This window comes from Pempheris klunzingeri, chromosome 4, assembly GCF_042242105.1.
Source record: "Pempheris klunzingeri isolate RE-2024b chromosome 4, fPemKlu1.hap1, whole genome shotgun sequence".
Lineage (NCBI taxonomy): Eukaryota > Metazoa > Chordata > Actinopteri > Acropomatiformes > Pempheridae > Pempheris > Pempheris klunzingeri.
The window spans coordinates 27,263,399-27,277,410 of record NC_092015.1 but is presented as its reverse complement, the minus strand read 5'-3'; the positions used below and the strand labels follow the sequence as shown (position 1 = coordinate 27,277,410).

Sequence of the window (14,012 nt, the reverse complement as noted above, 5' to 3'; positions counted from 1 at the left end):
GTTAAATGAGTTCAGTTACGTTTTGCTCATTATCAGCTTTGCTATCTGTGATAACTGCACTTACAGGGTAACATCTACGTGGCCTCAGGTGACCACTGCCCCCAAGTTTGTTTTTGCAGCTAAAGGACGCTCACTTAACTCACGTTCTTTCTGAGGAATAACAGCACTGAGAAAACAGTTTCCAGCCCGATGCACAGGGTAGTGGACAGTGACATCAGCTGCAAGTGATACGTGTAAGTAGTGTGATTTCATATGCAAAAGAATTTAGGCTAGTGCACACACACACACACTCAAGTTTTCTCAGAGCCTCCCCCAAAATTGTTTTTACTCTTATCACTGTGAAAACAGAATCTAACTTTGATAGGACTTTCTCACTCCCCACATCACACTCACACACCCTTCCTCTCCTCCACCCATCCTATGGTACAGGAATGCCAGGAATGCTAGAATGCGAAGACTGTGGGCTTCATCAGCAGCCAAGTCTCTCTCTGTCTCTCTCTCTCTCTCTCTCAGACAGACACACACACACACCTTGTCAGCCAATATGCCTTCTTTTCGTCACTGAATTGCTCCTGTGGATCGGCCTCTGGGGCAGCATGCTTCCACATAAATATCCCTAATTTTCTAACCACCTTTGGGCCTAAAGGGGTGCACAGTAAACCATCCTCTGAAGGCCCTGTCTGGAGACTGCAGGGCCCCGGGGCCTAAACATAAATATAACATGGACATGCAGGTGGACACAATGAAACTGCAATAAATTCCATATTACTTTTCTTGAACTTCTAAATGTAACACAGTGCCGAGAAACTGATTTACATGTGAAATGTTTTCACTGTGATGGATCTAAGGTAAGTTTGTCAAGTACAGACAATTAGCTCAAAATATGTGAAAAGGAATGCAAGAGGAATCCACCAGTGCACACATTTCACTCACTCCCCAAACCAAGTGTGGTCTGAAGAGCCATTACATTTCACCATGCGTCATCACTGCTTCACCGTAAACAAAAGAGCGCTGTGTGCCCCTTTCTAAAAACAATACACACCCACTCATTAGCACAGTGGGGGGGGTTTACAACACTCCATCACAGAGAAACATGACGAACACACACACACAGGTTTCTGCCATCAGAGTAAAACTAAAAGGGGTTTTTATGAAGTTTTTCAATCTCTGCGTCTCTGTGTGGTGTCTGTGTCGGTGCCTACCCGTGGCCTTTACCCACTTCTTCCCCGTCTCCCTTTTTTTTAGCCACTTGCTTCAGTCTTTATTTTTAGGAGCCATTGTGAGGCTGCCCTTAGGTGGGAGGACTGTGAGAATGTCTCTGTGTGTGTGTATTCTCCAAAGCTCCTCTTGGGTGCTGTAAATCAGTTACCTTCCTGCTGCCTGACTGAGCAAAGGTCCATCTCAGCCTGGGACACACACACACACACACACACACACACAGACACAGACACAGACAAGATCAGTCATAGGTCATATAGTTGTACAGTAAGAATGGAAAACAGAAGTGAGAGAGAGGTTAAAGGAGATAAACTTTTAACACTGTCCAGACTTGTGGACTTAATGATGCAATGACACCATTGGGACGCCATGACCTCACATGACAACACCCCATCATTTGATGCAGTTCAGTTCAAGACAAATGTGAGCATCCTTTTTTCACAGCAATCAGGAATTGCAGACAGAGGCCTGCGCTTTGAGAAAGCGTTGCCATAGAGATGTGAAGCTGAGGTTTTGCCCTCTCAGGTTACAGAGTGGAGACTGGAGCCCCCCCAGGGTGGTTACATAACCTGACAGTACAGTAGCTATGCATCTCGGGCCGCTACGGTTACTGCATCAAGCAGCTTTATCTGCAAGGACGCAACAAACGATACGTACCCATATTTTTTTATCACAAAGTTTGTGTTTGATGTTAAAAATAATCTGAACAGATAAGTAAAGCTTAACATAAAAACAACACACTGGGAACAACTGGGAGACGGGTTTCAACATGTGATGTTCAAGCTCTTTAGAAGAAGCACAAAGAAACGGGCAACACTGAGGACCATAGACGCAGTGGTCTGCAGATGAAAGACACATTACGTTTACTTCCCTTCGAAATCAGAAGACGTCCAGCAGTGTCATTAGCTCAGAACCAGCAGAAATGGTCTTCATGGAAGAACTGCGGCCAAAAAGCCAAACCTCTGACGTGGAAACATGGCAGAGCGACACAACTATGCACAAAAACACAGGAACTGGGGTGCAGAAAAATGGCAGCAGGTGCTCTGGACTGATGAAATGTTTGGCTGTAGCAGAAGACAGTTTGTTCACTGAAGGGCTGGAGAGCAGAACAATAATGAGTGTCTGCAGGCAACAGTGAAGCTGGTGGAGGTTCCTTGCAAACGACTGGGGCTACATTTCTGCAAATGGAGTTGGTCAGGATGCTGAGAAACACAGGCAGACACTTATCCATCATGCAATACCATCAGGGAGGGGTCTGATTGGCCCCAAGTGTATTCTGCAGCAGGACAACAAGCCCAAACACATACAGCCAATGTCATTAGGAGCTATCTTCAGTGTAAAGAAGAACAACGAGTCCTCCCCACAGAGCCCTGATCTCAACATCATCCAGTCTGTCTGGGATCACATGAAGAGACAGAAGGATCTGAGGCAGCCGACATCCACAGAAGATCTGTTTTAGTTCTCCAACATGTTTGGAACAACCTGCCTGCTGAGTTCCCTCAAAAACTGTGTGCAGGTGTACCCAGAAGAACTGATGCTGTTTGAAGGCAAAGGGTGGTCACACCAAATAGTGATCTGATTTAGATTTTTCTTCTGTTCGCTCACTTTGGATTTTGTAAAATGATGAAAAAAAACAAACAATTAAATCTTGTATTTTTGAAAGAATTCTGACTTCACAGCATTTCTAAGACTTCTGCACAGTACTGTATAAAAAATGGAATCGTATTTAGGACCAGACAGAACATTTAGCTCCATTATCATGACCAGGATGTAGCCTCATATGACAAATCAATATTATAATCAGTATCCCACCTATAGATAGCAACTTGAAATATTATAAGAGGTACTTCAATATACGATATCAATGCTCCTTTCATTAGATATGTAATATGTGTAAATCTAGACCATGAGAACAAACAGCCTCTGACTTCTGAATCTAAACTGAAGCCTGATTTTAACAGCCAGGATTTACTATGTTTTAATTCCATGGGATAAGTAAACCATGACACAGATATGTGAATCAAACATAGCCCACTTGTTTTCATACAGGCCCTGTATGCGCTCCACAGCTGATGCCAGATCAGTGCTCGACTCCCAGGAAAGTTAGAAAAGTGCACGTCATTTTTGGCAGACTCAGTAATTGTTTTCCCAACGTCAGTGGTAGTCTGTGTATAATTAACTAAACAACATCAAATGTTACTCCTGCCTGGTTGAGCGTCTGTTGCTTTAACTGGACATTGTACCTTGTATAACACACTTCTGTGATGTCTCATCGTCCATGATTTTTTAAAAAAATATTCTCAACATTCTTATTCATAGTTTGTCTTTTAGGTTTGTTTTCTGACAGAAGAGCAATGCTGTTTCACACCAGAGCAGAGGATAAGTCTGTGTCACAGGCTGCAGCAGTCTCATGTTCAGATGGTTTGCACTTCCTACATGTCGAGCTGACTGAGGTGAGAGAGATGAGGTCTCCGTTTGACTAGAGAGGCTGTTTTCCTCAAAGTTCATCCAGAGCTGGTCTCACAATAAACATGACAATGCTACTAGTGAGCAGGAAGATGCTGTTGAGCCCTGAGCTGGTTCGCTGCATTCACATTTTAGAGTAAATGTGCCTTCTCTGGCATTTCTCTCTCCGTCTGTTCATTACGTCTCCCTCTATCTCTCTCCTGCTGTCTTCCCTGCATTCCTTGGCAGGTCCCAGCCTGCTGTGCAGCGAAGTGAATTCCACTCTCACCTCACAGCCAGTCACACTTTACTATGTATGTAGTAGTAGTTTCATAAAAAGCAGCAGTGAGGTACAGTTTGCACTTAGTTTAAGTGAACACTGAATGTCTCCTTCCCTTGGTCAGTACTGGTAGTAGATGACTGAGTCAAGATTGAGGGGCTGAAAAAGCACAGTTGTGACTGTGACACACAATTACAACGAAAACACACACACACACACACATCTACTCCCTCCCTTTCATACTACTCTTTGAGAGGATGTTATGCAAGCCTTTCACCGTAATGACGGATGATTATACTTTAAAAGTGTAGCAGCAGGAAGTGTGAATGAGAGTGAGGGCGGAGAGAGATACAGGGACAGAGAGAGAGGGAAATAATGGAGATAGTACAAATAATAAGTGGCTGCCACACACACACACACACACACACACACACACACACACACACACACACACACACACACACACACACACACACACACACACACACACACACACACACACACACACACACACACACACACACACACACACACACACACACACACACACACACACACACACACACACACACACACACACACACACACACACACACACACACACACTCTATTTTACACAATATTTCCTGGTTTCTTTACCTCTCTGTGGACAAAACAAGACATTTGAGGATGTCACGTTGGGCTCTGGGAAACACTGACGGGCATTTTCTCACCATTTTCTGACATTTCACAGACCAAACAGCTAATCGATTAGTCGTTGAGTTGTACCCAGAGCGGTCGGCCAGGAGCACATGCACGTCACCAGAGTTGCAAAACTTTGTTTTTCGGTGCACACTTATTTAGAATTCTGCCTCCATTTGTGCCCAGTTTCTCGGGAGAGGCCTGCTTTGGGACTAAATCTGGCTTGGAGTAAATAGCTGCATTGTTGGCTGATGTCTGTGGAGTGACGTCAGTTGGTCTTATCAGAGTTCTCTAACTTTACCTCGGAGGGGGCCTGACAGCACTCCCCGCCCCACGAAGGGCAGCCACGACCATTGCCTGACTGAAATAACAACAACTGGCCAACAATATTTCCTAAAGTGGTGGTGCTGTGCCAGTACAAAACTAAATTAACAGAAAATATTGGCCAGCTCTCTTGGGAAATTCTTGTTCTCTTTTGTAATAAGATTCTCTGCCTGGACCCATTGATCCAAGTTTGAGTGATCAGCTGCTGTGAAGATGGCTTTAACCCCGACAGCAGGATATCAAGACGACTGAACAGTCAGATCATCTTTTAGGTCATGTGTATCTTTGTGTGTGTGTTTTAGGTTCATAAACAAATTGAGTCACACATGACATAAAATAGTCCAGTAATTTCAGCCACTATCGCTGCTCCCTTTGCCCCAACTAGAAGTTCTGGCTGCTCGATGTGGATGAAGTCCTCCATCATGGTACATGTATAACATCACCATATCTATCAGGATATATGTGGGAATGAATTACACTTTCTGCACAATTAAATCCTGTCAATAAATGTGAAGCAGTACAGCACATCTCCCCCATGTTTCCTGACATTATCATCACCACAGACCGACCGACCGACCGACAACCTTCACTGACACAGATTGAGCTCAAACTAAGCTCTGATTCACAACTCATTGTGACTGGAGAGCAGAGGAACCCTCTTAGGGGAATTGAGCCGGAGGATGTGTGAGGAGTGCAAACACAAACATGCAAGCCCATAAAGGCTTTCACAGTTTCCATGTACACAGGTGTGAGACGCGGGATACAGTTGGCCCTGATCCTTAGGACGGCTGAAGGAGGAGACGTGCTGTAACCTGAATCTAAACGACTAAATCCAAATGAAGGAATGGAGTCAAAGAAGCGGACCAACTGTCAAGTCAAATACTTAAAACAGGCTCCCTATTAGTCTTTCAGGTGTGTTTTATGGCCCATTTCAAGCTCATCCATGATATCTAAAGTTAATGCGACTGACTGGAACAGACGCTGCCTAAACAAAGTCAAATTAATCCCCAACTGTTGATTCATGAAGGGTTTTATGAATCAGTCTGAGTTTCACTACATCTGGAGGTTCATAAACCCAAATCTAGCAGCTCAGCGCCTCTGCTGACGTCTGTCTTCTGAAATAAAACTAAAAGTTGAATAGAAGAATGGCTGAAAAGCTGACTAATGAATTACTCTTCAAAGTTTCACATCCTCTTTAAATGAAACAGTGAACATCATCAGTGTCACAGCTTTGTGTCCCTGCATCCCAATGATCCTTTGGACTCCTTTTACAGATCAATGTTTCCTGAAGGGGGGGGTCACAGAGAAGTTCAAGGGGATCTCAGTGTGAATGAGAGAGACAATAGATAAAAGGTTCACCTCACTACAGCTCAAAATAAGTGGCAGCAAGAAGAGACTGCAGTCTGTCCCACTGACACACACACATGTGCAGTGACACTAACCTGGCTGTTATTTACAACAGGGTTCATGTTCAGAGAACTTAAAGCTACACACTCCCCACGCCACAGCACAAGCCTCACCACATTAGTCACTCCGGAACGCTACATTCTGTTCCCGACTGGAGGAAACGCTGAACAAACTCCCTTTAGAAATGTCAGAAGTTTGTCGATGTCTCGGTGTGCAGCTGAAGTCAACGACTGCCCGAGCAAACGGTCAATCTGTGACAAATCCACACGGTCTCCTGGAATATTCGGCATATACTAACACCAGGTAACAACGTTTGGTACTCAGATAACTACGAGTCCAAAACTGTGGTCGCCACCGATTCCCATAATCCATTTTAGTGAACCAATAAAACATTTCCAACAAGATTCATTTGATCTCGTGGCTGACGAGCTCACTTTAGAGGTCGAATTGAATTGTGGGTGCGTTACATTCGCAGACGGTCTTTAATTAGTTTCTTTGAGGCAGGATTATATTTTTTTTAATGGATGGGCTAATTTAAGCAACGCCACGTTAAATTGACAGATTAGTGAACGGAGTTTGGCGTGAGATCGTCAACCGGTGAATGGAAAGAAGAGCGGGGATAAAGTCGACCCAATAAAAGAGCAAGTGGGACTCACCTTAGAGCTCTCTGCTGAGAGGAGGTTGAGCAATGTGCCGGACGAACGAGCAGCTCAAAGTTAGTGTCGCTGTTGTGGAGTTTCGGGAGGGAAAGTGTGAGTGACAGACGGCCGCAGCCCCGCAGGTGGACCGTGGACAGGAGCCGGTGCGGTCCGGTCCTGCTTCCTGTTTGTCTCAGAAGGTAAACCTCCGCCACCACCACCACCTCCGCTGCTGCTGCTGCTGCTGCTGCTGCTTTTTCCTGCGCCAGCTCTCCCTCCGCCTCCACCGTCAAGAGAGAGGGAGGCACAGAAGCACGGACAGCACCTCCGCTCGGCGGGTTCAAAATAAAGAGCCTGGGTGCTCACAGACGGACTGGAGGGGGCACAGGGGAGCTGAGCAGAGCTTCTTTAAACTGGGGGCTTTACTTTAAAGTCATAAACACTTGGTTGTAGTGGTGGAAAGGGACTATAAGTGCTTTACCTCAAACACTGGACTTGGATACTGATTTGAGGTTCTTGTTCTTTACTTGAGTATTTTAATTTTCTGCAACTTTCCATTTCTTCTCAGCTGCATCTCAGAGCCGATTATTGTACCTTTTGTTCATTTCCATTTATGTCACTGAAGCTTTATTGATCCCTAGGGGAAATACACACACACACACATACAGTATATATTCTGCATAATGAGCACTTTTTACTTTTGGTACTTTAAGTATATTTTGGTGCTGACACATTTGTACTTTTACTTAAACAGCAGAGTATTTCTTGCTGTCCTGGTTTGGTGGTAGTGTTTCAGCCATAGATACAAATACAACCCCACTCAGTACTATTCTAAAATGGTCATCAACACTGAAACATTAGATCCATTAGCCAATAGTAAACTGAAATAGCAAACTTAAACACTGGAAAACAAATTCATGGAGCTTCACTGAACAATAACACAATTTGCCACTAAAAAAAACTGTAAAACTTGACAGATAGTGCCCACTGTTGACTCTCTGAGGCTTTTATTGTGAAGGCCACACGTCCCTTCTCCCTTCTTGTGTGTCTGCAGCTGATTGGTGCAGTTTTCCGGTTCAGACACGGAGGGCAGCCGGCTTTCTTCCAACAACCACATGATGCCACCGGCACAAAACTTCTGAGCTGTGATTTCACCCGGAAACACAACATTTTTCCCGAAAGCCGCAGTGAAAACAGCATTCAAATGACAGTCGGCTTAGATATGAGCCGGCTCTAATTCTAGCCCTCAACGATCAAGAAAGGCCACAGCTCACCCATAATGAGGTGACGACTGTTTAAATCAGTAGAAAACATGTCCAAGTGTGTGTCAGAGCAGATGTTGGCAGCTCCTGGTGAGCTCTGCTGCCCTCTGGTGATCTAAAGGGGTTACTGCTCCTCCTCCTCCTCATCATCACACTGATGGGCTGATGAAGAGCAGTCAAACTCCTGGTTGCTATGGGAGATTAAAACTTTAATGGGCGCCCGTATCCCTCTTGCTAAAGCATTCAGATACTTCAGATTCATATTCAACATTTGACTCAAAAATCAAAGCAGGCTCCTTGTTTGGGATGAGAGGATTTCTGCCTTCTTCGTTCTCAGTCGTGTATCAGAGCGAGGCGCCTCTTTGGTCTCTGTCGCAGAAGCTTGGATGGACTTCATTACAGTCAGGGAGAAACACCCCATCTGATCATTACATCTGCTTAAATCTACTAGCTGCAGTAACACTAAACCCCTCATGGACGCACTGATGACTGCAGAACTGCTTCCACCTTTTAAATGGTTTCCATCTTCAACGTGCCCTCAGACTAGAGTCTTTCATTCCCCTTGGAGATTGTAAAGCTTCGATATCTGATGTCTTTTATGATTCTTGTTCATCGTGTAGTTGTGTGGTTCTCTCTTGCTGACTGGGTTCCTGTGAGTGTTTCTTCTTCTCGGGTCTTGATCTGCCTGATTGAATAAACCTTAAATGAAAGCTGGTTATTCCTTTATCGCACACTCTGTTTATCAGCTGAAAACTGTGGGAAGTGTCTCATAATTATCCTTATCCTGAAAGGTCTCAGCTAAGGTTCATATATTGAACTAAAATCAACAAAAACCTAGGTGTGAATAGTATCGTGGACTACTAACAACAATAAATTAGCATCTACCTAAAAATATACAGGGTTTGGTTTGGTTGAATGTGTCGACTCAGCCGGCCTGAGGGGCCCGTGGTGCATCTGTCATGTTAGACTGGACTCCCAGTCATGGAATAACATGACTGGGAGTCAGCTGCCTTTACAAAATGTTGTCTTTGTATTGCAGTACCACTTCTGAGCTTCTCAAACCTGCCCCTGACAAATAGCCCCATATTATGAAAAAAAAACCCCAAAAAACCAACTAAAACTAACACTGAAACTAAACCAAACACTTTTAAACAATAAAAACTAAACTGGAGGTGAGCAAACTGAAATCAGAAATTAAAAACACAAACAAAATAAAAACTAATGAAGAATAGAAGACCCTAATAACCCAGTGCAGCCACACTCTGCTCCACTTCAGGGGGAAAAGGCCGGCTTTTTAAAAGCCTTTGTTCTGGTGACCACATCATCACCGCCCCCTCAAAATATTGAAACCAACATTAACAATAGAGCCTTTTCACAGCAGACACTTTGACTCAGTGAAGAGCACAGGCGTTACTAATAACATTAACAAGGTTTTATTCAAATGTCTGCTGTAAACTGTGACAGTGACCCAGCATGCACCACATCACAGTCCTGGAGCTGAAGACACCGAATGGAATTCAGCCATCACCTATTTTATTATTCATTATTCATCATGTGTTTCTCAGTGGGACAGGAGAGCTTCTGTGAAAAGGGTCCATCTTGTCTACATTAAGAAAACAAGTCAGTAAGCCAGTGGAGTTTTGGCTTGTGACTGTGGGGTTTTATCAGAGAAAGTAAGTCAGGAGCCAGCTTTGTTTTGTGTGGCTGATGGAGATGCAGTGGTCCTTCACTTTCACACAAAATGCAGAGTGGCTTTTGTTCCATCTTACCTTGATAGAGACGAATGCTGGTGATGAAAAGGTGTTTGAGCATCTGTTCCTACTGCAGTTATCTTGATACAGGCTACATCTGACCAGTTTGGTTATGACATAAACACTCAACACAACAAAACTGGTTACATAGGAGGTGTGTTTTTTACTCTCTTCGTGGTTATTAACCTCTAAAGAACCTGGCGTACACATGCGTGGACATCACATTCTGGGTTATATTACCATAGTAGTTAGTTCTGCTTAGCTGGGGCCGTATGGACATGTATGTGGGCAAAATTGTTGATATTTCATATTGTTTTTTGCACCGTGATTTTCAAAACATGTTCAAAATATGTTTTGTATGTGTTATAAATACATGCAAAAGCAGTCAGGAAAAGAAACTGCTATGTTCAGGGTGGAAATAAAGAGTTTTGCACAAAGGTGACTTTATTGTGTTTTCTGGAAATTAAGACTGATTGTCCACATATGTGGACAGAATGTTTCTCTAAAACTACACCATGTAAAAAGATGATGCTTAGGTTTTATACTTATCAGGGTCCAATAAGCCCAAATAGCAAGGAGAAATAAAAAATGCATATCAAACAAGAGCTCGGGTCTTAAGAGGTTAAGGTCACAGCAGCATGCAGAGGTGAGTCACAGCCTTCTTGTGCCACAAGGGGGCAGCAAAGACCCACGCAGGACACTCTGTGTTAACTGTGTGTCAGCTTCAGGGGGGAGCTGAAGGTTATTCCCTCAGAGTGAGCATTTATTGATCACTTCTGTAAAACATTATGCTCCCAAAGTGGAAGTGGAATGACGGTATTGGGTGTGATTACTGTACGGGGATACTTGTGTGGTTACAGTGCCGTGGACGCAGCAGATCACACCACGACCGCAGCTACTAACTATGGACTGCAGCTTGGCATAGATGCACACACGTGAACTGTCTCCTCAGGCCTTTGGTGTGACTGATGAGCCTCATCAGTGAAACAGAAATTAGGCTGAATGTCCTGCACCTACTGGTGGGCAGGGACTAAAAGCTCTCCCTCAGGGTTCCCCTCAGAACGTTCTCATTGTCTGAGATTCACTGAACATAAGCTGGACTCAAAGGGAGCAGAATATTCAGTGGAGTCCTGAGTCCAGCATGCTTCCATTACTGCTCCTCTTATTTGATTAAATGTACCCTAACTCAGTCCAAACCCTCACTGTGCATAATCTCATCACAGATGATAAGCATGTAATAAAAAGCATATTTAACTTGAAAGGGCACCTTATGTGAATGCGTATAATTATGGATATCAAAATATCATCATTTGTTTAATTGTGAGGCCTTGCCAAGAGGTATGTAATTGCTTGAAAGAATTATGACTGGAAGTGAAGCGCCGAGCCTGAGATCTGACCTGGGACCTGGCACTGGGTCTGACATGTACATGAGGCGGGGCCAGGGCCAGGGCCAGGACCAGGACCAGGACCAGGGCCAGGGCCAGGACCAGGACCAGGACCAGGACCAGGACCAGGACTAGGGTCAGGGCCAACTTCCTGTTTCACATGTGGACTTTCCAGCCAATGGAGAGAGACTTGCTTCACAAACCTTATCAGGCAATGAAATAACAATATGACAATGGGATGCACATGTGCAGCCAATAGTTGACTGAATCATCACTTAGTCTAATAGAAGAATGTGTCTTTGTGCCTCTCATGTCCTCTGTTGTGACATTTAGGGAAACACTGATAGTGTAAATAAGAGGGCACTGAGGTTTAGGCTCCAATGAGGTTATACTGGTGTTACTGACGCTGGCCTGATGTGATTATCTGTCCCAGAGGCCAGCAGAGGTCTGACCCAGAGGTTTGTCCTGCTTTATTGTATCAGGAGAACAGGTGCGGCCCTTAATAACTCCTGTGGGAGTTTGGTTTCATCTTTGATGAATTGGGATGTTAACAGGACAAGAGCTGTCCTAATAGCTTCTTGTTGCCAACCCTGCGGAAGTTTTTAAGGGGGCGAGAAAGGAAGGGGCTTTAAAAATAGACTCCATCAGGGCACGATGGGAAAAGACCTGCCATTTAAATCCCGACAAAGCAATTTGCAGCTCATAATCAAGAGAACGGAAACATTTTATCGCATTTCCCTTTACAGTATAAGCTGGCCGGTTCCGCCCCCCCCCCCCCCCACCCCCCCACCGCAGAGAGACCAGCAGCCACAAGCTGGTAAAATGCTGTTTGGTGCAAACAGGCCTGCTGGCACAGAGGCGCGCACCGTGAGGAGCCTGTTGGTTGGATGAGGTGAGTTTGCGCATGAAGTTGACTTTCCTCATGTGGAGCCTGAATCAGACTGAAGTCACTGCACGTAAATAATAATAATAATAATAATAACAATTAGAATTAGAATAATAATAATAATGTTTTTGAAAAGCGCCACGTCGTTGCATCACGTGACCGTGTTCCCAGCCTCCTCTGAGGGTCAGTCACAGTCACATGTGGAGGGTAAGCGGAGGTCAGTGCGTGATGGCTCTCTCCGTGGACAGAAGACACTGACTGTGTATTTATAGACGGTGTTTGTAGACATTTTGATGAACCCCTGTTGACCAGAGGTCCAGTTAACAAACCCACGGCCGGTTCCTATTTATAAACCCTGGCGCTATAACCAACACACTCTATTGTCATTATTTTGGCTTATTAAAGGATTATGACATGTAACCTATTGTTCTGCAGGGCTGTCATTAAGATAGAGATCAGCAGCCTCTGAAAACATCACGTAGATCACCGTGTCAGGTTGGAGATTCAGCAGAGGACGAAAATAAACAGCTCTATATTGAGTGCTGTCGCAGAACCAGAGTGAAACTTGGAGTATTTCTGCTCCAACAAGAGAGAAAGACAAAAAAAACTCATGCTGATTGGAACAATTGCCGGATTTTCTGCGAATCAAATCTTTGCATATTTTCCTGTTTGGAGCAGATGTATACCAAACAGTGGTGACCCCCACTCTCCTTTTCAATGGGGTTGGGGTGATGTGCGCCGCTTCGGAGTGGAAACTGTTGCTCCTCAATCTCAAACATTGGCGAGAATGTCAGGAATTTCAATTGTGTGGAGGCATCGGGAAACCTGCAACCTGCGTGACTTGACCGGCCGGGTCGCATCGCCGGTGCCCCGTGGAGCATGCAAGCTGTCAAACCCGGAACGGAACGAGTCCAGGTACGCTCCTGTGTGTGTGTGTGTGTGTGTGTGTGTGTGTGAGGGTCAAATGTGTTGCTCCTACAACGACTTGACCTCATTCGTCTTGTTGATTACAATCTGTCATCTCTGAGAGCACAACAAAGGATACAATCACGGTTATTCAGCGCGCGCTCGGCGGAAAAGACGCATGAAAGCAGAGCCGCACGTTGCGCCAAACCTTTTTCACCTCCTGCGGGAATAACTGAGAATTAACAGAGACATCTATTCATCTCCTCGTCGCCCCCCCACACAGTTTATCCTATACACGCGTATATCGTTCGCATGAATGCCAACAATTTCCATTTTTTTTTACCAGGGTCTATTTCTGCTGCTCTAATAGAGGTTAGACGGATAAAAAACATTTTATGTATCTAATTTATTTAAATGTAAATGTACCAATCACTTGATTAATTGTGACAGTAGTAAATACACTTTAAAGCAGGCCTGTGTCGGAGCCATGAACCCCGGCCGGCTGCCTTATCTCCCTGCGCCGCGGAGACATCCTGTATGCAGGCCCATTGTTCACGGCCGCCCGGCTCTGCTGACAACCTCTCTGCGCAGATGCACACCTGCCTCGGCCGAGTCGGTGCACACAGACGGAGAGATTCAGTCTGTGGCTCAGAGTTTGACTAAAAAAAAAACAACAAAAACAAACGGCTTATGTGTGTTACCTGTGTTGGAAGAGGCAGGATGCTGTTTGGGCACTAGTTCACACATAGGTTACCCAAAATGTACTTTTCCCGACAAACACGTGACTGAAAGCAAGATAAAGCAAATAAAATGCGAAATAAATCTGTAT

At 44.6% G+C, this 14,012-nt stretch overlaps 1 protein-coding gene across 1 annotated transcript in view; it reads right to left on the bottom strand.

The window, feature by feature from the left end:
- pik3cb (phosphatidylinositol-4,5-bisphosphate 3-kinase, catalytic subunit beta) overlaps window positions 1-7,111 on the bottom strand; it is a 47,872-nt gene extending 40,761 nt beyond the window's left edge. Inside the window, exon 1 of the mRNA XM_070828874.1 lies at window positions 7,012-7,111. The gene's annotated coding sequence lies outside the window, so the exon portion shown is untranslated. The remainder of the gene's footprint in view (window positions 1-7,011) is intronic.
- Between the last annotated feature and the right edge of the window lie 6,901 nt (window positions 7,112-14,012).